Source organism: Sebastes umbrosus, chromosome 10 (assembly GCF_015220745.1).
Source record: "Sebastes umbrosus isolate fSebUmb1 chromosome 10, fSebUmb1.pri, whole genome shotgun sequence".
Lineage (NCBI taxonomy): Eukaryota > Metazoa > Chordata > Actinopteri > Perciformes > Sebastidae > Sebastes > Sebastes umbrosus.
The window spans coordinates 799,031-822,545 of record NC_051278.1 but is presented as its reverse complement, the minus strand read 5'-3'; the positions used below and the strand labels follow the sequence as shown (position 1 = coordinate 822,545).

At 44.9% G+C, this 23,515-nt stretch overlaps 1 protein-coding gene across 11 annotated transcripts in view; it reads left to right on the top strand.

Moving 5' to 3' along the window:
* Positions 1-23,515, top strand: part of ehbp1 (EH domain binding protein 1) — a 214,095-nt gene that overhangs the window by 41,890 nt on the left and 148,690 nt on the right. The gene's annotated exons all lie outside the window — the stretch shown is intronic.

Below are 23,515 nucleotides of genomic sequence, written 5' to 3'. Positions count from 1 at the left end.
CCAATGTTTGGCTGATTTAACGATGTACAGTCGGGGTGGGAGGTCCTACGATACGATATCATCACGATACTTAAGTTACGATACAATCTTATTAAGATTTTAAACATTTCGCGATTAAGTATTGTGATAAGATATATTGCGATTTATTACCTTTTTTCAACTGCAAATTATGCAGTTATGCAAATTATGTTTGTTAACATCTGTTTATTCTAATAAGGTACAGTTTTCACTCTGTTCATCTCAGAGTTTTCACTGATCTGGAGGTCAGAGGTCAAAACACAAATTGCGTTTATACATTAAAGAAATTAGCGGCGTTAAAACAAGTTTGTGTTAACGCGTTATTATCGTGTTAACTTTGACAGCCCTAATTATTATATATACCATTAACCTCTTAACAATCTGATGGCCCGCCGGAGGGCCAAACTGCTTTTCTGTCTTTCAGAGGTTGTAGCGGGCTCCGTCTTACTGGTATTTGGTATACTGATATTAAATGAAACTATAAAACCTGATGGATCCATCGGTACCAACCATGTCAGACCAGCTGGTCATGAAGGAGGTTAAATAACGCTCCAAACTTACACTATATTTTGGCGAGGGAAAACTGGCATGGCCATTTTCGAAGGGGTCCCTTGACCTCTGACCTCCAGATCAGTGAATGTAAATGGGTTCTATGGGTACCCACGAGTCTCCCCTTTACAGACATGCCCACTTTATGATCATCACATGCAGTTTGGGGCAAGTCATAGTCAAGTCAGCACACTGACACACTGACAGCTGTTGTTGCCTGTTGGGCTGCAGTTTGCCATGTTCTGATTGGAGCATATTGTTTTATGCTAAATGCAGTACCTGTGAGGGTTACTGGATCAATATCTGTCATTGATTTGTGTTGTTCATTGATTTGCAATAATAAATATATACATACATTTTGCATAAAGCAGCATATTTGTCCACTCCCATGTTGATAAGAGGATTAAATACTGGACTAATCTCCTTTAAGGTTCATTTAGAACAGATAAAATGTGTGATTAATTTGCGATTGATGTCTGTGTATCAATATAATATTTTCACTACTATGCTGTATTGATTCCCCTCCATCCCTAATATAGTGGATATATTTCGGGATTTGTTAATGTTAATTGTTTAATGTTTCTGTCACCCCGTCGGCCTCGTTGTTACTGCTTTCTTTTCTCCTTCTCTATCTCTTCTCCTCTCCGTCTCTTTTCCCTTTCAGTCCTCTCTCTGAGGTGATGTCCTGTCTATTGTGGACCACGTCCAACTCCATTAAGGCCATTTCCACGCCACATTCCTCCCACTTGGCGCACACTCATCCAGTCACACACTGTCACCCAGTCCCCTCACCGCACACACAGTGAACAACCATGACACCCTCTCACACTCACACTCAACTCCATCACCTTTACACACACACACACAGCCTCTCTCTGTATTGTACCCACAGCCATGGTGTGTCTACTGCCTCCCTCCCCGCCTCCCCTCCTCTCTCTGTCTGGAACACATTACGTAGGCCAGTGGCTTGTGAGCGCTGACGGGGCCTCGGGGAAGAAAAACACAATTATTTCAGCCCTTGGCTATTCACGCAAAGGTGACAAAAGCTGGTATGAAGTATGAAATCCCAAAAGTTTCTCCCGTGCCGAGGCCGACAAATTGGGATTAATTTGCGCTCGTGTGCACGCATGTGTCTCCAAAGTTTTCACCTTTGCTCGTTTTCCCCATTTCTTAAATAGTTTGGAGAACTCAAAAGGCCTAATTTATTGTGTTAGGAAGAGGAGTGTGTGTGTGTGTGTGTGTGTGTGTGTGTGTGTGTGTGTGCTGAGAGTTAATTCTGAATAATATATGCTTTATAGTTAAAAGCTGGGAGGATGTAAATTAGTGTGTGTGTGTGTGTGTGTGTCACTGTAGGGAGGCGGGGGGGATTCTTAGTATGGGATCACACATTCACACACGCTTTCCAAATTAATTTAATCTAATTAATCGCCCTGAGGAGAGGCAACAGATGCTGGTGATTACCCCCCACGCCTGGACCCCTCCTGACACATGCACACACACACACACACACACACACACACTAGGCTCGCACTAGAGACGCACACGCACACACACACACACACACACACACACACACACACACACACAACTATTACAACTCTAAATGCTGCCGTTTTCTGCCACGACGCAGCTAAAATGTATTATTTTTGTTCATTGAAGCACATACAGTATTATGGGCTGAATAAGAAAATGAACATACACACACAATATGGAGCAAATTACTCCACAGAGTTAAGCTCCCAGCTTAAAAACCAACAGTGTAAAAGGTGTGTGTGTGTGTGTGTGTGTGTGTGTGTGTGTGTGTGTGTGTGGGTGTGTGTGTGTGTTGGTGAGAAACTGCACCTGTGTCTAGAGGACTGTGTATCTTGGTGTGTGTGTCCAGTCAGTTAGGGTGCTCTGTGTGTGTGTGTGTGTGTGTGTGTGTGTGGGTTGTAGGTGGCTGTGGAGGCCGGGTGGTCCCTCCTGTCGCCCTAATAGGCTTACTGGCCCCCTAATCCACACCACACCACCCCATCACATGGCTGGTCTGCTGACTAACTGCCACCACCGCCATGAGGTGTGTGTGTGTGTGTGTGTGTGTGTGTGTGTGTGTGTGTGTGTGTGTGTGTCTCTAATGTCTCTGTGCAGGTGTCTTATGTGTGTGACTGTGACTGAGCGTGTGTGAGTTGGTGTCCAGTTGGGGGACTGAGTATTCCTTATTTAGTGTAATAAACACCATTGATTAGTCAATAATCCAGCTTCTTAAAGGACCAATGTGAAACATGTCAGGGTATCTATTATTCATAACTCTGTTTTCTTTAGTGTATAATCACCTGAAACTAAGAACTGTTGTGTTTTTGTTAGCATAGAATGAGTCCTTCATGTCTACATATGGAGCAGATCCTCTTCACGGAGTCTGCCATGTGTCTACAGTAGCCCAGGAGGGACAAACCAAACACTGACTCTAGAGAGAGACTCTCATATTTTGACCTTACCTGAAGGCTGTCGTAGTTCTCCGAGTGTTAAACCATGGTACCGCCAGCCGCCGCTTGACTTCCTGTTGCTCCTAAAGTAGTGTTATTATGGTATGGATGGCCTCTGAGCGAGGCGAATGGCACCCGGCGGCCCACGTTACCGCAGTCTTAAAAAGGGAGGAGTGAGCGGAGGGGTACTCAGTTGGTTTCAACCTGCAACCACACCACTAGATGCTGTCCGACACGCTGTTCCTTTAAATGTGAGAAGAAGGTTTTATATCATTGTAAATTAAATATCTTTGGGATTATTGGTCACACAGTAAAAACACAAATCGCCTGGGAACTCATGTTGGGGCATTATTTTGTTATATCTTAGATTAAAAGATGAATTGGCAAAATGAAAAAATAATCTACACATATATCCATATTGCCCTTTTCACAGCTGTACCTTCAATTTATCCATAACATTAGACACTAGTATGTTTAAGTACCGGCCCCACGGGCCACCGAGCCCCTAAATGTGGTAGCAACTGTATTTATTCAAGTTTCTCCACCAAAAACTGAATTTTACAAGATTACGTTTCTGATAACGTTGTAATTTACCTTTGCTCAATACTCATTTCTACTGAATAGAGCATCATAATGTAACTCAATGGAACCACCGTTAACGTTAGCAGTTACCTCGTCTTATTTAACCGAGCAGGACTCTGCTGCCCACCGGCTGCTAACGGCTACTAGAAAGCATTAACGCCCTCATTTCAACTCCACAATATCAGCCGTTCCTCTTCCATTGCGATGCTTTTAAACCAGGCAAAGAAACGGGCAACGTCCAACAGAAGTTCAGTCGCCCTGTGCAGCGCTTCAATAGGGCATTCAGTCACCGTCATCTCATTGAGACACGCAGGCTCATCCTCAAGAGAGTGACAGGGGGACAGCGGGCACAGAGTAACAGTTTGTGGCCACGGGCCATCGGGCCATCGGGCCATCGGGCCATGGCTAATGTCCAACCCGGATCTATTCACGTTCCTTTTCGATTAGATTAGATTGTTTATTAGCCACACGACCAAGGCCGGTGGCATTAGTTTTCGATACAGTATGTTATTCCCTGCAGACAGATGCATAAATACAAATACATAAATTGACATCAGCAGACAATCATGGTAATAATGCACACACATGCACACATGCACACACTCATACACACAGGCTCACCCTGCTCTGTGCAGCTCTTAGACCTACGGCTGGCCTCTCACTGTATCTTCTATCTGTGTGTGTGTTTTGCTTACATGCATGTGTTTGTTAATTAACTGATTAAACCGTTGCCCCTGATGATGTGGAGCTTTGCTGCTGTGCTTGCGTCATCTTTTTCATACTGTCTCTCTCTCTGTGTGTGTGTGTGTGTGTGTGTATAGCTTTTACATTTAGTCTCTTCATATTGTTTTGTCTTCTTAACTGTTTGTATCTTTGTCCTGTTTATTCTTCCGTCTCTCGTCCTTGTGTTCTTGTCTGCCCCCTGCATGCTTTGTGTGTGTGTGTGTGTGTGTGTGTGTGTGTGTGTGTGTGTGTGTGTGTGTGTGTGAGAGAGACATATGTTAGCAGTGTGTGTGTGTGTGTCTGTCTTTACGTTTGCATGTGTGACTTTGTATTTGTGTGTTGTTGTGAGCGAGTGTGTCTTTGTCCCACTGGTCCAGGTTGTGACCTCGGCTTTCATCTCCTTAGTCTGAGGCTCCTGCAGCCCGCTGCGCTCCGCTCCCAGCCAACAACGCAGCAGATGTCACCAGACACTGCAGCAAACACACACACAGTCATACACACACTGTCTCACACACACACACACACACACACACACACACAGGCTCACGTCATGTGTACACATACAGTATATAATCTCACACCCAGACACACACATGCACATATAGATACATTTCTAGCCCAAACACACACATGCCGAGTCTGAACCGGCCCAAACAGGTTTTGTTTGGCCTCATACAGTGTGACGTCTGACCCCAAAATAAACATCAAAACACAAGTGTCACCTGGGAGACGTCCGTGTTACCTGTGTGGCCTTCACACGACAGACCCGACAGCCTGACTTAGTGTGTGTGTTTTGACTGGAGATGTTGATGTTACAAACTGCGGATCGCACCGTGTTTTCAACATTTAGCCAAATCTTAAATGGATGCATCTCCCGACTGGGTAATATCTTGTGATTGGTTGAACAGAAGAGGGGAAGACCTACCTGAGACCTACCTGCTGACAGTCAACCGTTAACAGGATTTGTTGTGTTTGTTGTGCCCTGCGAACTAATATCCATATACTGTCTGTGTGCATCCGGATCAGTTTGTTTAATAGCATCTCTGCCAGTGGAGGAACTTTAGACTCATAGTCTAAGCACATACGACTTTTATCTCAAAACAAGAGGCAACAATAGGAGTATTAAACTAAGTAGGCTACTGTTTTAATGATGTTTGAGTCACCATCTGCATGCTACCTGATACTGGGTGTTTTTAAAGGGATAGTTTGGGTGTTTTGAAGTGAGGTACTTCTTCATAGTCAGTGTATTACCTACAGAAGATGACGGTCGGCACACCTCCAGTTCAGAGAAGCAGACAGGAATACCAGCACAGGAGCAAAGCAAAGTACTGCTGTGGACGGAAAACATATGTTATACCCCTAAAAGAAAGTCCCACCTAAAATAATCCATATCAGTTTAAGTGTACGCTATATTTAGAATATTTTCAGAGGTTTACATTGACGTAAAACAGCTCTACAGTCTATGTTTCCGACAAGGAACTAAAGCCGTTATGCTCTCGCCAAAACAACCAGACAGGCAGCGGTTGACCAGCAACCCCCCGTGTTCTGATAGCTAATTAATAACAAGGTTTATCTATGAAGTCCGGTGGCTTTGGCGAGGGCTTTGGCGGCTTCAGTTCCCCTTCTGAAAGGGCTGTCTGACGGCAAGGTAGAACAATGAAAATATTCTAAACTGATATTGATTAGGTGATTTAGGTGAGCCTTTCTTTTAGGTGTCTAAAATCCATTTGACTGCTGCCCCCGTCCTCAGCAGTACTCTGTACGTGCTGGTACTCCTGTCTGTTCCTCTAAACTGGAGGCGTGCTGACCGTCATCTACTGTAGGTAATACACTGACTGTGGAAAGGTACCTCATACCTCCTCACTTCAAAACACCCAAACTATCCCTTTTTAAAACAACATAGTCTCAATGTCTGTGGTTTGATTCCAGCTGGGAACCTTTATAACATGCAATCCCCCTCTCTTTCCTGAAGTATACTGTCTGTCAACTATCAGAAGTTTAAAATGACAAAAAAGAGCTTTATTTAAAAAGGGTCAGAGACTAGATGTTAACTCAAAGCAAGCTGATTTCTGTTTCAGTATAATGATGACTGTTGTCCCGGGCCAAGCCAGTCCAGGCCCTGCAGGGTTTACCAGCTGACTGTGTACAGGCTGGTGTCACTCCTCCTGTTACTACATCCTGTCCCCAAGCTGACCCACACACTAACTCACACACATCACAAACTCATACACACATTCACCTACAAACACACATGCTGGCAGCAGCAGAGGTGTCTACCGTATCAGGTATTTAGGTGTAAAATGAGCCTTGAACAGTGAAGTGAAGAAGAGGAGGAGGAGGAGGAGGAGGAGAGGCTGATTGAGATGCTGTTTGTTCAAGGTGTGCTCTATTCGTTGACTTGTATGTGTAAACGTCATCATGTCACTCATTGGCCTTTTCTCTTTTAAATTGTTCTGTGTGCAAAACCTGATGTGCAACTCCACATCCAGCGTCAACCTGCAGCGCTTCAAGATGCAGAACATCAATACAGATGAGGTCATGAACTTATTTGTTTCTTTATGATGCCATTTTCTACTTCATGTCTCTCAATCTAACATTTTTAAAACAATTTCTGAGAGCTACAGTCCTGATGTCTCATCGGAGGCTCTTAAGGCCTTTACACACCGGGGGGGTGACCAATAAACGGCACCAAAATGCAAAATACTGCAAATATTTGGCATCAAAGAACTTCATACCGGCAGCAATTGTTCAATAAAAGGTTTGAATAGATTTGTGCAGGCAGAGGACCGACTACCGGGATCCTATTGACCCAGAGATAAATTATTGTATAGCATAAGTTACTGTCATTTATTTTATTGAGTTTCCTTTCAGCATAATGCTCCGAGTGAATTAACCCTAAACGGTTGTGTAGTGTATATGTCTAGGGCTTTTATTGTGAAAGGTAAGATCAGAAGGAGTGCATCTGGTCTGCGCTGCCTTTGTCAAGGTTGAAAGGAGTAATAAAGGTTCAGACTACGGAGTCTCCGTGTTGTTGGACACTATAGTTTACGTTTTGAACAGGTCTGTTCTGCACAACGGGATCGGTTGATGACTTTAAGCTCCGAAAAATCCACCTCGTTCCCAGAAAAAAAATGAGGTTGCTTGTTTGCCACATAATATTTGTGTTCTGTGTGAAAGTATTCAAGATTAAAACAATATGTTGAGGTGAAGGCCTTTAGTGGCGTCCACACCCTCCGTTATCAGTCACCTCTGAGGTCGTCCTCTACCACTTCACAGCGTCACATCCTGTCCTCCTCCTCCTCCTCAGTCGGCTCTAATCACACTCTTCATCCTCTTCTCACCTTGTTTTGATGTCATGTCTGACGTGGCGATGATGGGTGGTCAAACTGTTCTGGTGGTACGACGACGAGCGGAACAGTTATTATCTCCATCTCTCCGTTATTTATTTTTCCTCTGTGCGACTTAAGATGGCTGCTCGCGATGGAGACAGGCCTGTGTGGCCCGCAAAACACTGCCCAACGCAAATCCCCCTGTTTATCCACAAGCTTGACCCGCCGGGCCAGCGTGGGCGGCCCGTTGGCTCGCTAGATACATGTGTGTGTGTGTGTGTGTGTGTGTGAGAGTTGGTGGTGGCGAAGAATATGTGTGGAGAGGTTTGTGATGAACTCAGGTTAAACTTGTGTGTGGGGTGACTCCTTTGACATTATCTCGTCAAGATCCGCTCACAGTGGGTTCGTGCAAGAGTGTGTGTTTGTGTGTGAGCATTTTAGGACGTAAACACACACACACACACACACACACACACACACACACACACACAGTTACTGGCAAACTGAGGCGACTGTTCTGCTAAGTGGCAATGAATAGGGTCTTGTGATGTGCTCTGATGCCAGCGCTAAGCCAGCCACTGACAGTTAGACTGATCCCCAAACATGTCTGTGTCTCTGTTTGGGATATAAATCTGTACCAGCAGTACCGCGCCCTCAGAGGACGGGGTCAGGAACTCGAGGTGTCTCATAGTAAAGGCGTATATCCACGGGTGTTGAAGAGATGTGGCGAAGGACACACATTTCCACCGTGGTCGTATCGGGTGTTTCACTCACTCGTCAAAATGTTCTTAAAAATGTTCTTTAAGCAAAAGTGAAATGATAAAGAACATTATTACAGATAAACACAGTCTACACATCTGCATCGGATTCAGCTCCTCTGTTTTAAAGTCAAATCAGAGATTTGTTTCTAAACACATCGTAGAAAATAAGAGTTGAAAACATGAAGAGACTGAACTATAGGACTGAATTGTGGAGTTAAACAGTTTTTCTCTATTTTTGTGTTCAGAATTTTTTTGGGCGGCCCTGATACGTCCTGAAGTCGTCCTTAGCATAACTCCTCCTCACCGTAGCCCACACCGTCGCCTGCATCGTCGCCTACATCGTTGCCTACACCGCAGTCTACACCGTCGCCTACACCATTGCCTAAACCGTCGCCTACACCGTCGCCCACACCGTCGCCCACACCGTCGCCCACACCGTTGCCTACACCATTGCCTACACCGCAGCCTGCTATTGTTGTGGCTGTAAAATGGTGTATACTTATTTGAGCATCTCAACCCCCGCAAAAAAATTCTCTTTTCACCGGCGGGATTTGATCGATTCAGTCTGATAACATTTGAAAAGTCTAAATGAGCCACACGATTGAATTGTTTTATCCCCATTCAGGTTAGCATATATAGGGCTAAACCGGAAGAAGCCGGCTCGGCGGCCGGTGGAAGTAGCGCAGCAGTGAGATGGCCAAGAAGTGTCGTCAACCCTCACCCTCAATTGGCCGTGGTTTCGGAGCCTTCTTTAGACACGCCCTAAGCGTTTCAGAGCAGAGAATACTGCTGATTGTTTCATGATTTTGAAACCTAATTTGATATACTACTTTTCAGAACACATTTATATTTGCCTTACCCAGCCTTTGAGCAACTCGGTATGGCGACCCCTTGCCCCCCTTATAATGCTTGTTGGTTATGAGACAAGTGATCATCGACTTTGTGGCTCTTCCACAACGTGCACTCTTCAAAATGAGACGGAGCTGTTTGTGTTTTTGTGAGATGCACATAAACAGAATCGGGGGAACCTTATTGTTCTTTCATGGAAAAGGAATTTCAAAGAACAAGCGCTCACCCGTGCACACACACACACACACACACACACACACACACTAAGGCACACCAGCTCCTTATCCAATCCCTCCACTAATTCCCCCTTGGTAGAAGGTGTTCATTGTTTCTCTTCCATTCTAATCTCTCCCTCTCCTCTTTTTAAAATCCATATTAGATTCTCTTTGAGTTGGCCACAATCAGAGGCAGTGGAGCAGAGCATCACCCTGCTAATGCTCTTTGTCTCCCCAGATTTGTCACTTAGCATGGAGAGTACACCTTTGTCATGGAGCAGGGTGGGAGAGAGGCAGACTCTCACTTGGGGCAATTGTTTCTTGTCACAGGCCATCTTAACCCCCCCGCCCCCCCACCCTCCCCCTTAAGCAAATCAGCTTTGCTCTGGATTAGAGTCCTATCATAGCTCTGTCAGATCTCAGCAGCCTGCCTGAACCAGCTAAAACAAACAGATCTTTAAACTGGAATAGAGTGGATGTGGAGATTCGGATTCCCAAAAGTCCCCGTGTTGTCTTCACCTGGAGATCATCACTTTATCTGTGACGTATAGAGGATCGGCTCTGAGATCTTGTTGGGAGTTTTATCAACCAAACCCACGAGCTTCTTAGCATCCTCTTCTCTGTTATCTGGTAGCTAAAACAAGTATCGCAATGTATCTAGGGATGTCCTGAATACCCTCTTTTGGGCTCCGAAGCTTCGATTGTAATCAAGTCACGAGGAGTCCACGAGTGCTGTTTTTACGCCTCGTGTGGACGACGCACAAACGCCTCTCTCCACGCTCAGCGTCTTGAGGGCCCTCTCCATCTAAACGGCGGCGTTTTGAGGCTGCTGTGTCCAAACTGAGCGTCTCCTCTCCTCATCCCTCTGTGTGAGTGTAGACGTCCAGTTTGCAGGCCATCATCCCCTAACCCAGGGGTCAGCAACCTTTACTATCAAAAGAGACATTTTAGGCAAAAAAAAAAAAAAAAAGAAATCTGTCTGGAGCCGCAAAACATGTGATCATTGTGATGAAGGTAACACAGTTTATAGTCTAAGTATATAGTATATAAGTCTAATGCAGTGAGGGCCAAAGAGACAATGTACTACGGAGTATTAGGGCCACATTGAGGGAAAACACATCTGAGATTTACACAATAAAGTCAGAATATTACGAGAATAAAGTCATGTCAGGCCGCTGTCTCCGCGCATATTCACCGCCGATCCCAGCAGTGTCCAGCTGTAAGCCTGTGCGTAACGCAGCCTGTGGAGGCTTTCTTTCGGCCCGAACCTCGCATGTGTTTCACTATGATGTAAGTAACGGCGATAAGGGCTCGTGGCTCGTCTCCATGACACGACTCGGGGAGGTCTCAGCCAGACATGTCTCCGTTCTCGGCTGAGATAGACGGCATAGTGCTGCAACACTCGTGTCTTTCGGTTTATTTAAAGGCGTTCACTTTTTCAGGATTCTGTTATTCTACAGTATTGTTATTTGTTATTGAAGTTTTGGTGTGTTTTATGCATGTTTGTATCCAGAGGGGTTAAAAAATCAACAAATATCTGAATACCAAAATTAAAAATGGTTTACCTACCCAACAAAAAAAATAACCGAATATTCCGGAGCAGCCCTGAATGTGTCGTTATGTTAGTTGCACGTCATTGTAACTGTCTTCCTTGATATTTAAACAGATGCTTAAATAATAATGTAGTGGTTAAAGTCAGTGTAAATGGTCAGAAGAGAGGACTCCTGGCATGTGAAGCACTTTCTAACACTATGTTCATGACTGTTCTCTGACTAGAAGTCGGTATTGTTGTTAGTTCGTAGTTGCCGGAGGTCATCTTCTTGCTTTCATGGTGACAAATTGAGCCAGATGTTGTCGGCACTTTATCAAAACGTATTTATTAAGTTTTCTGGAATAGATGTGTGTGTTTGGTGTCAGAGTGTGCACTATAAAGTTTAGAAGAAGTTGTGTGGTCGACCGTCGTCCTCAGTCATTCTGTTCCACACACACAACCTCTCCAACGTCTTTCATGGACTCATATCTGTCCAACTTTCTACACACATGGACACCATTTTGCTGGACAAGCAAACACACACGCCTCCTCCGCCGCTGTCCGCCACCGTCCTGATATCTGAACTGCTGCTTCATGCAGGGGGGAGTAATCAATCCCAGATACAGTAGCTCAGTGGCTGTGTGTGTGGTGATGTTATTGGCCATTTGAGGCCTCTGTGATGGCCAGAGATGGTGAAATGGTGGGAAAAGTGATGAGCAGGCACTTCACAGACCAGGGATGAACTCCTGCTATAATCCCGTCGACCTGTCTCTCTCTCTCTCTCTCCCTCCCCCCCTTGGCTCCGTCTTTCTTTCTCCATCACCCCCTCTACCTCATTTTCTCCATCCTCCCCCGTTTCTCTACTTTCCTTCCCATCAGTCTCCTTGCTATCCACCTCTCTGTCTTTCATTTTTGTCTTCTCTACCCTTCTCTCTTTCCATTTCTTGACCACCCCCCCACCCCCTTCTTTCCTTTCTCTCTCTCTCCAGCAGAAGTGCAGAGCCAGGGCTTTTGCCTGCTGGTAATTTATTTTCCCATTAGCCCCCTGTCTGAAGTGCATGCTCTGGGTCTGAGTGTGTGTGGGGGCACCGAGGGCCACCCGAAAGAAAGACCCGGAGAGTCGGAGAGAGGAGGGCACCCTGGACACACTGATAAGACGAGAGAGAGGGAGGGAGGCGGGGTGAGAGGGACAGAAATGAAGGGAGAAAGACAGGATAGGAGATACTGCTGGTGTCCATCTCAGCACTTTTTGCTGGTTATGAATTATGATGCAGACTAATTATAAAAACTAAATGGAATTGGCAGATTTCAGTGGAACGATTACGGTTGCTGAAATGATTCGCTGATTAGTCGAGACACTTTATCAAACAGAGAGGACAAACATTTGCTGGTTCCAGCTTCTCAGTATTCAGGATTTGCTTCTTTTCATGTTTAAAGGCCCAGACACACGGGACACACCGCAAAAACTACTCCGACAGACGCTAACCGACGGCCAACCGTGGGCTTGGTGTGTCAGGCCCTTAAAGGTCCTTTCACAAGCCAACATTTAGTCCGTTTGAATCAACCCCTAGTGCGGTTTGTTTGGGCTGTTGTGAACGCAGTAATCACACAACCGGTCCGTAACATGTCTCCCAAGCTGTCTCGGATGGTTTCCAAGCGAACCCTAGTGCCGTTTGATTGATTGAGAACATCATCTAACCTAATGTCAGGAAGTGAACCAAAACTGTGTGGGCATTTGTTGAGATGAACATATACAGTAGAGCGCCAAATCATAACAGAAGTTATCTCTAAACGCTTTTCATATCGAGCAGGTGTAGACCGTACTCTATAAACGACAGGTTCACATGAGTAGGAGAGGACTGACCTGGATTTCTGATGTTTGCTCAACATCTGGGCTGAAGGAGAACATGCAGAATATGACTAATAAAGTAAAGGGATTTGTGTGTACAGTAGATCAGTGCCGAGTCAAAGTGACGCCCCTCAGCAAATGATTGGTTTTATTTGGTCTGCTTTAATTTGTGCACCGTCAAACCAAACCGGAATAAAAAGGAAATGATCAATTTCACTTGTCCAACAGACTGTGGCTTGTGAATGCGCCCTTGTATAACTGTAAACTTCATTTCTTTGGGACTGTTGGTCGAACAAAACGGGGCTCTTGAACATCCTGATGGGTCTTTCACTATTTTCTGATATTGTATTCACTGAACAGTTAATCTAAAAACAGATCAACAGATTAATCGATATAATATTGTTAGTTGCAGCCCCAGAGTTTTCCACAGGTTCTCATCCTGAAGAGGATTTTATATCCTCATATCATCATGCTGCAAAATGGCTTTAAGGCTCTCCTGTTAATCTATTCATGAAATATGTGCTCTTATAAATACGTCTTGCTTTTCCTGTAATCCCTGTCCAAGTCAACATTGCTTTTTTTGCACATTGTTTAATGGGTTTAATGTAAATGTGTGTGTCAGGTGCTCAGACAGAGCACACAGTAATGACATAAATACACATTCAAGTGAAGTGTGACCTCGTTGGGAGGCTGAGGGATGGAACGGAGGAAGGTTAGGGTGACTGTCATCCAGCCTGTTGGCTCTGTGCTGTACAGATGATAGCTTTTCTATCTGGAGGTTTCATTAATGTTGTTGAACCTCTGGAATAGTGCTGTTCTTCAGTGTGTTTGGCTTCCAATCCAGCGAGAGGTTAGTCCCCAATAAAACCCTCCGCTCTCCCAGTTGGGATTAGACCTTTTAAGGGCTGCTTGGTTTGTGACTCTCCTCCTTTCATCTGCTGCCATCAGAGGCAACCGAGGCAACCCTGCATTAAAGGCATTCCTCTCTCTCTTTCTCTCTCTCTCTCTCTCTCTTTCTCTCTCTCTCTCTCTCTCTCTCTCTCTCTCTCTCTTTCTAACCGGCTCCATCTCTTTCTCTCTTTTACACACAAACACACTCTTGGTTCTGTTTTCTCCGTTGACTGATCATCAGTATGTGCATTAACAGGACTCTCCTGCCTGGCAAACACTGAATATTAGCTTCAGAAGCGAGAGATATCATCTGTTAAGACATAAGCTGAACTTAATTAAATTAACTTCAGGTGAGTTTATGGTCTCAATCGCTAGTTTCAAGTCTTCTTCAATACAGCATGATGTTCATTTAGTAAATGATGGTCCCATTTAGAGTCAGATAGACCATAAAGCAGGGGATGCTTTAGGGCGGGGCTACCTGCTGATTGACAGGTCATCACCACGGCGTTGTCCATGTTTCGTCTTACTGAACTTTAACCCTTTCACAGTGTGTTTTCACCTCATTAAAGTTAATTATAACATTTTGGTTGCCTAAAAATGTCTTATTCAGTGTTCAGTTGTACTTAGCTCCGCCCTCTGGTTTCACTTCTGGTTGCAAAAAAACAAGATGGTGACGACCAAAATGACTGAATCTCGAGGACTGTCCTCTCTGTTGCAAAGTGCAATAGCATATCCAGCATATATCCAGTATATATCAATACATTTATGTTCTATTACACAGACTGGTGACGGTTATGGAAAGTTAAAGTTACATCTCCTCTCTCGTACGACTCAGAGCCTCCGGCTGCGACTGCTTCACTCAGAGCGGCTGTCGATCATGACGTCTCACCCCTTTATATAACATCAAATAACTCATTAAAACTAAACTTATCAGAAAAATGAACACGTGAACATACAGTACATCGGCGGGATAAGAACTACCTCAAATGACAGAAACCATCTTTAGGAAAAATGTAATTGACGTGTGCTTTGACTTTTTAGTTTGGCCCACGTCCCATCCGCTAACACGGAGGGGGCGGGATCGATCTATACCATCACCAATGAGTAGGGATGTCACGAGAACCGATACTTCGGTACCAAGTCCATGCCAAAATTCTAAAAACGTGACGGTGCTCTTTTTCTACAGTACCGACGGTACCGTACGAAGCCTGCAGGGTCCCAAATTAACACCCGCCAAGCATCAAATGCGGCTGCTTCTGTCCTCCGCTCTCTGTGTCGGAGTTTGACACACGCACAACTTTGCCATGCAGCAGCGAGATCCAGAGATCCAGAGATCCTCTATGTTGGAGAAGAGGATTCACTCGTGGGGGAAAAACTGAACTGAACAAACTTAATTTCTCTCTTTTGTTGCTTATTGCTAAATCTCTGAAAAGTGGTGTTTTTTTTATTGAACTCTGGACTCTGTATTTCCGTTGAATGTTATTGGTACATGCATTTGATTATCTCTTTTACACTGAACTCCCCAGATCCTCTTAGTTTGAACCAATCCAACAGCATCCAATCAGATTTCAGGAGAAAACCATGAAGCACTAACGTTGTGTTACTGAGCACCAGATGGATCCAGTTACTCTGCTGTTAAAATCACGTTACAGTTGATGAAGAGCTCATATGACCTGTTTAGGACTCCAGACCTGAGTTGGGACTTGAGACTTACTAAACAATGACTTGGTCCAACCTCTGCTTTACCCGGTGAGATGTCACCATGTCAGTGAATTTAAACTACTGCAATCTGAGGATGCATAAAGACACACGTTCACATTACATGATAGGATTTATTGTTTTGTTTTGTTTTTTTACCGTGGTATTGAATTTGGTATGGAGAATGGTGTAAATTCATTGGTGTTGGTATCGACGACTAGATTTCTGGTATTGTGACATCCCTACCAACGAGTCCTCTTCTCTTGTCCCGTGAGTTGAAAGCCTGTACTGATCGTTCCTGTACCTGGCAGTAGGTGAACGTCAGTCCGTCCCGTATCCAGTTTCTTTCTACAGAAAGGACTCGGTGTCATTCTAAACCGTATTCAGCCAGAACTGCAGAACACACTGTGCTCTAATCTGCCGTCCTCTCCCTTTAAAACAAGACTAATCCTGCTCTTGTTGTGGCTAATCTTCTCTCTTCACTCTCTCACTTCTCTCACTTTCCCTCCACTGTTTGTCAACCTTGTCGTTTTTTGTTGTTCAGACCCCCCTCCCCACCCCCGGGGACGAGGTGGTGGTCGGCCAAAGATGTTCCCATTTTGGAGGGTTTAAGTTAAAACTGATCCACACGGTGGTTTCTAGTGAAGAGAAATCCTGTGGTCCTTTTTCCTACTAGTGTGTGTGTGTGTGTGTGTGTGTGTGTGTGTGTGTGTGTGTGTCCATGTGACAATACACATGAAAGCCATTTGCACAGTTCATTCCATTATTAAGACCATTGTTATTGTAATTCACATAACCACAGTGATAGGACCGCACGCCTTTTATGTTCATTGTTGCCTTTAAAAATACACACTGCTCGGGGAGAAAAATAAATCCTCACATATAATAGTAGCAGATGAATAAATTGGTCTTAATCTGAGTGTGTGTGTGTGTGTGTGTGTGTGTGTGTGTGTGTGTGTATAACGTCTATAGTGCCGTATTCATAGGTGGTATGTAAAAAGGCTAACCCTTATCAGTTATCAGGGGAGGCCAAATTGACACAGAGGAATCACTCCATTGTGTGCGGATTCAAAGAGAGATGTGAGCACATTGGATGTCTCCATTTCCAATAACTGTGACCTTGAGGCGAGAGGAATAGCACTGTGCACCCCCCCACACACACCCCCACACCTCCAATCTGCTGACTGCTGAATTCAAGCAGCTGATTTTGGGTGTCGGGGCGGAGGGCTAATCGGTGCTACCTCAGGGTTATTCTATAGGCTAAATTGAGTTTGGCTTTTATTTTTTTCTGATCTGTGTGAATACAAATTACAGCGGCCTGTGTACGCCTCGGTGAGGAGGGGAAGATTTGATGCCCCGCTGTCCATACTTTCTGCTTTAAGGTTGAGGTTTTGTTAACGAGAAAGGAAGAAGAGATAGAAGGAAATAAAACCGTCAGATGTGGCATCATTTCTGATCCATCTACCGCAAAGAACTGTTCATTCATTCATTTTCATTTAGCCTTTGTATTCCTTAGCGGAACATACAGGCCATTGATGAGTAGTTTCCACCCTTGTCTGTCTTGGGCCTTCTTCTCCAGCTGTTTCCACGTCAGTCCCTTCTTTTTGAGCTCTTGTTCCGTGCTCCTTCTCCAGATGTTTCTGGGTCTTCCTCTCACCTGTTTGCTCTACTTTCTCCTTTTTAGCTGTACTTCTACTGTCTCTTTTACAAAGATCCCCGTGTACGTGTGGACTAGTCCTGAGTGTAGCTGACCTCAGGTTGTCCTGTTTTCATCCTGTTTAGGATTGTTTTGTTTTGTAGCAGCAGGCTTAAGTCAGATAATCATCGGCTTGACGTGGAACCGGTGATTCATCACTTATCATCATCGCTGTGATACCAGAGTCATGTTTTTAATCTTCTATCTTCCTCAACAGTATACTAAACATCACCATACACTCACTTCAGTTATTGACTTATTGGTTGAACCACACAGCGATGGAACAGAACGAGAACGTTGTCACAAACGGTCAAAATCAAAATCAATATTTGCAAGTTTGCAGTTCTCAGATCAGTCTATGAATGTGTAATGTTGAATATGGAACATCGAGCATTAAAATTAGAAAGTAGTTGACTGGTGACGTGTGTTAAAAAGCCATTAGCTGATTGGTGTGTTCTTCTTTCTGTTCATCATGAGCTCACACTGCTGAATCATGTGTGTTGGTGTGTCGGACCAGATCTCTACACAAAGAAGACGGCTCCTTTTAGCACTCAGCCTAATTAATCCATCTCTCAGTGACAAAGGGATTCCTACCCCTCCTTCCTCCTCCGACCCGTCCCATTGGCATTTTGGGGCAGAGGGATTCAGCAGGACCCCCGGGCACCCCGCCTGCCCTGACCCCTGCCCCCCCACCAGGGGAGCATCTGTGGATCGATCCGGGGCCAGCTGGCACCGGGGGAGACAGGCAGGACTGGTACTCCGACACAAACACACCCCTCTTCAATGAAATGAACCCCCCTCCAGTGTATTCTGGCTTCTCTATGATATTTCATCTCTATTTGAGTCATTAGACACACTGAAGTTAAAACAAGAAGGTCGTTTGTAAAATGTGAATATGACGTCTGACTATAGTAGAAGCTGCAGGTCAAAGGTCATCCTCCAAGCTGCAGGTGAACTCATGATTGTTTGAGTCTGAACAGCAAACTGATAAATCTGTTTATCTGTCAGTTTGTCTTTCTAGTTAGTTAGCTAGTTAGTTAGGTGTAGTTAGATAGCACAACTTGTTGCATTAGCTAACTGAGGGAGTTCTTTTTTAGTTTAGTTATTTTCACCATGGTATTTGTGTGTGTGTGTGTGAGGTGAACGGGTGAAATCGCCGCATTAGATTACACGAAATCCCACCGTCAGAATTAACTCTCACTCGCTCTCTTCTTTACCGTCTCCTCCTGCTGGAGATAAATGAACAGAAAGCAGGTGATACCGGAGGTTTGCTGGCCTCTAACAGGTCCGGACGACGTGAGCACAACTTTCAGCCCAACAGAAAACAAGAGGAAAAGTCCCATTAGAGAAATAAACGAATCTCAGTGCAGCCCGGTGTCGGGGTCGGTGTCGGTGTCGGTGCTGGAGCTGAGGTGAGAGCGGCCGGTGCTCGTGGACGATGAACCTCCAAAATGTCTCCAGACTCCATTTCAAACAGCAAACTTCGGCAACATGTCTACCCCAAGCCCCCGGGAAGACCCCGGGTCGTCGATCCCAACTTTCATAGTGGCCAAACGGCGGTACTACAACTTCCGTGTCCGTAACGTGATGCCATCGGGCCCAAAAAGACTTGTTCCCATAGACTTCCATTGGGAAAGAGACGTCTGTAACTCAGAGGATCATTTATTTTGAGGTGAGTCAACTCCCCAGTATGAACACTCTAATAGTCCTTATTTAAATCATTAAAACACACTAACAGCTGAATCCAGAGTTATTTCCCTTCCTCTGTTCCTGTGAATGAGACCCAGACCGAGGCTGGAGCGCCAAGCCGTGACGACGGCGTGACGTTGGGACCCCGTGACCGAGTCATGTGACTGAGCGGACGCTACTGCGCATGTCCATGTAGCCCAAAGATCCGGGTACTTTTCCAGGCAGAAGTCGAGCCATTTAGACTTCATGCTCCACTGAGACACTCTCATAGGAATGAACGGAGCCCCGCCTCCAACGCTGGATCCAGTTCTCTTTATACATCCAAGGTTAAACCCTAAACCCCAACACCCATGTCCGCCAGTGACCTAGACTCCTCTCCATAGGCCTTGCCAAAAATCAGGTAGTAACCAACCAAATGGAAACATAACCGCCTCTTACAACACCTTTACAGAAACAACCTCTGATGTGATCATGGCATAATAAGGAAAAGTAAATATATGATTCACATTGATTTCTGTGAGTGATGAAAACAACATGTGTGCTTGTCATGTTCTACTCGTCATCCTCCTAGATTGGTCTCTCTCACTAGTGAGTCAGAATTTTAAAGAACATAATTACGACTTTTGTAATTTGGGGCCTTTTAAATGAATCAAGCAGGGCAGAGAAACTGCAGGCAGGTTTCAGGTTTGACTCTCGCTCGTATTATGTCCTGTCACACGTGGCCTCCTGGTTTGTGTGAGTCTGGTTCAACGCTGTAAGTCAGAGCTAACCGGTGGTCTGAACTGATGCTCTGCAGTAGCACTGAGATGCAGCTGGGGGGCAGCATACAGCCATCACCCCTCCCTCCTTCTCTCTATCCTGTCGCTCTTTCCCTGCCCTTCTTTCTCTTTATCCCCCGCTGTGCCTCCTCTACACACACACACACACACACACACACACACACACACACACAGGTGTTTAGTGTTTCTCTGGGCTCAGAGAGAGAGAGAGAGCATATTGATAGTCCTATCCGCTCTGTAATAAATTAAACTTCTGTATTGTCCTTCCCTTTCATTTTACACATTGTCACAACCTCCCATCCACCCTAATCCCAGCTACCCCCCACCGGCCACACACACACACACATGCACACACACACACACACATTGATTGACAAGCAGCATCCGGGGAAATAGAGCACATTTCCATTGTTTGCTGTCCCTACTCAAATCTGTTGAAACGGTTATTCCATTCTTGCACCGGGGTATTTGCATATCCTTAAGTATTTCCTATTTTCAAGATCCCTCCCCCCCCCCCTTCTACTCCCCAGCCTCCTTTTTGCTAAATCCCCTCTTCTTAAGTGTTTGGTGCATTTAGCAAATTCATTCATAACGTATCTACATGCGCTATTAGCTTAGTATAATAGCCGGGGTGTAATCTGCAGAGAGATATGGAGGTGGAGAGTTTTCTTCTCCTGATGGGCTGCTCTTTGGACAAGCTGGTGGTGGGGGGGGCGATGGGACGTCATTATGTTCCCCAGCTAACCCAGCTAAAGCGACAAGGCTCAAATGTCAGCACGAAATGTCAAGTGGCCTTGCTAGTCAATCGCTCGGTTCCTTCTGTAGTGTTTTTATTATTTAATTATTGGTCTGAGCGAGGAGCGAGGTGGGAGAGATGGAGAGAGATGGAGAGAGATGGAAGGATAGGAGGGTCAGATGAGATGTACGGCGGGGGGGGGGATGAAAGGATGGAGAGGCAGGCAGACAGATTCTGATCGTCTTCGCCAGAACAATTTTAGGTTTTATGTCTCGTCCAAATGCTACTCGGAAAGTAGCTCTTGAGAGCAGAATCTCCTCGGCTGGTCTGAGATTCACACTGTCGAGACTGCTGTTGACCCCACGGGCCAACTGCGTGAGCTCTTCAGCCCGTAATGCTCACTAAAGAGAAGGAAAGCCAGCATTGAATAGATACTTTGAATTAGTTATCAATCAGTTAATCAATCAGGTAATCTACTGGTTGTTTTTAAGGCATCATATTGATGGAAAATTGAGTGTAGTGCTGACTGCTGTCATACGAACTGCATCATGAGAAAGTGCAAACAAGTTAAGAAACAAATATGCATCAATATATAGAATTATATTTAGAAAAGCACGGCCAAAAACAGAAAACATAAGCAAATGCATGGCACGCACAAGGCACGCTTTACTCGCACCGAGCGTGAAAACAAACACAAGACTTTCATCCAGGAGACCGCTGTCACGGGCTGTCTGTGTCCCGTGTGAAACTAAACTGGTAACGTTGACTTATCTTGTCACGTCAGTTGTTAGTTACGTGACTCTTTAGTGTCGTTTGTCCTGTGAGTCACGTGAGTCACTAGTCAGTGAAGTTAACCACGACCGTTTCCTAACCCTAACTAAGTGGTTGTGTTGTCTAAACTTAACCGAACGTTTATTTTGAAAGGACACTATGCATATAACGAGTGTATATTAACACGCCGTCCCGGGTCCGTCTAAAAGTAACACAAGAGGGGGGAACCCCGTGCCGAGGAGCGCTGATCAAACGGCGGTATTTGATGAGTTGGGAGTGAGAATGTGTTGAAATATATTCAGTTTGATATGATATTAGCAGAGAAAAGCAAAAAATCTCCATATTTGAAAGGCTGAAAACGACATTTACAGTCTTTTTATTATGTTGTGATCACGCTATTAATCACAGGTTGTGGTTCTCAGTGATTTAAGGAGCAGAATTGGCTGCTATCTCTGTTCGTTGTGTCGCCTCTTGACTATTTTCACCCACAGTAAGTTCAATTTATTCATAGTTTGAATGTAGCACACATGCCAGCATTGATTTAATGATTATGAAAAGGGAGAATTGAAGCCACAGTCCACATTTACATGCGGTGTTGGCTGGCCCACAGATTTCTAGACCCTATTTGGAGCTTACATAGTTTCTCACTATATTACCGATAGCTTTACCGCTCTGTACTGATACCAACTCTCTCTGTGTGTGTGTGTGTGTGTGTGTGTGTGTGTGTGTGTGTGTGTGAATACCCTGCGGTCCTCAGCGATAAGGCTGAGATTGAGTTTTCCCCACAGAGCAAAGACCTCTCTGTGTGTGTGTGTGAAGACATCAGGAAACAGGCGATGTTAAGAGCTTGTATCGCTTTATCTACCGTACACGCCACGCCACGCCAGCGTGTACGTGTATATGTATATGTGCTCTCGAACCGGTGTTGTGTGAAAGAGAGCTAGCTGCTCCGCTTTGTTCGGCATTGTGCGCACGAGAGGATGAATCCTCGGGGCTCTATTCACAGCTCAGACAAGAAGGTCTTTTTCTGTGGTATAATAACGCCAGCGTGTGTGTGTGTGTGTAGGTGTGTGTACAGTTACATGTGCTGCTTTTAGACATCTCTAAACAGCCGAACGCCTGCTGCTCTTATTCCACAACGCGGTCTGTAAAGGGACAGCAGCGTCTGATCCTGAACTCGTATCAGTTAACCAGGAGAACGTGGCCGTTTCCTCCATCACTGAAACAGAAAAGAGGGACGTGGTATGTGCGTGGTATCAACACAGCGAGGAGGTGAACCGGTCTGCTGTTCTCTGACAGCGTGGTGCTTCCGTCCGCCGGACAAAACCCATCAGAGAGGAGGGGGGGGCAGACAAAAGGCTGGAGCATCCCCAACTGTTTAGTTTCCATATCTAGCAGTCAGTGACAAGGCTTTCCGGCAGTTCTTATTTTACACACACTGTGAGCGTACACACACACACACACACTCATACACGCACACACACACACACACACACACACACACACACACACACACACACGCTGTCACTGATTCTATAACTCTTATCACCTAGTCTGTGGCATATTCCCAAATTTCCAATTTGACTGCTAGCCCCCTGGCCCAGAGCACATCTCTGAGGCTTCAGCTTGGACCTTTAGATAGGAAATATCAGGAAGGATTTCACAACTGAATTCACAATGAGGAGCGCAGGAGGGCTACATGCTGTAGCTCGTTCTGGATCGAGCAGTGACCAAATACACCATTATGTATCTGGATGTTGTTATCACCAGTCATTAGGAATGATTAAAATCTTTAATTAGGGATGCACCAGTTGCAAAATGTTGGCCTAATACTGGCCAATAACCGATACTGATGTTTTTGTTGTCATTGATTTTGTTATTTCTTCCCCCTTTGGTGCCATGGAAACAAAGATCTCTTCATTATTAAAATAAAAACTGTCTTCACTCTTATGAAACAAGCTTTACAATAACCTTCTCTCACATGTAAAACAACGTCTTCAACAGCCCCTTGTCCTGTACACAGCTACCTACTCAGTGAGAGGAAGTTATTACCGAGCCCAACAGATTGTTTTGTCAAACATTAATTAAATGTAATTAAATCAGCAGCTAACAACACGACATTTAGCCGGCACAAAATGAATGCAACACAACACATAAACATCGGCCACTGCTGTCTGTGAATGTCATCTTATTCGCCGATAGGCCAATTGCAGTCAACAAGGCGGAAATCAGCCGATACCGATGTTTGGTTGATAAATGGGTGCATTCCTAGAATGAATCATACATCAGTACTTTAATGAACCTTAAATACTTGTTGAGGGGTGTAAAACAAAACCCGATTAGGTCTTGCAGAATCTCCTCACATTAAATTAAAAATACCTCTCTGC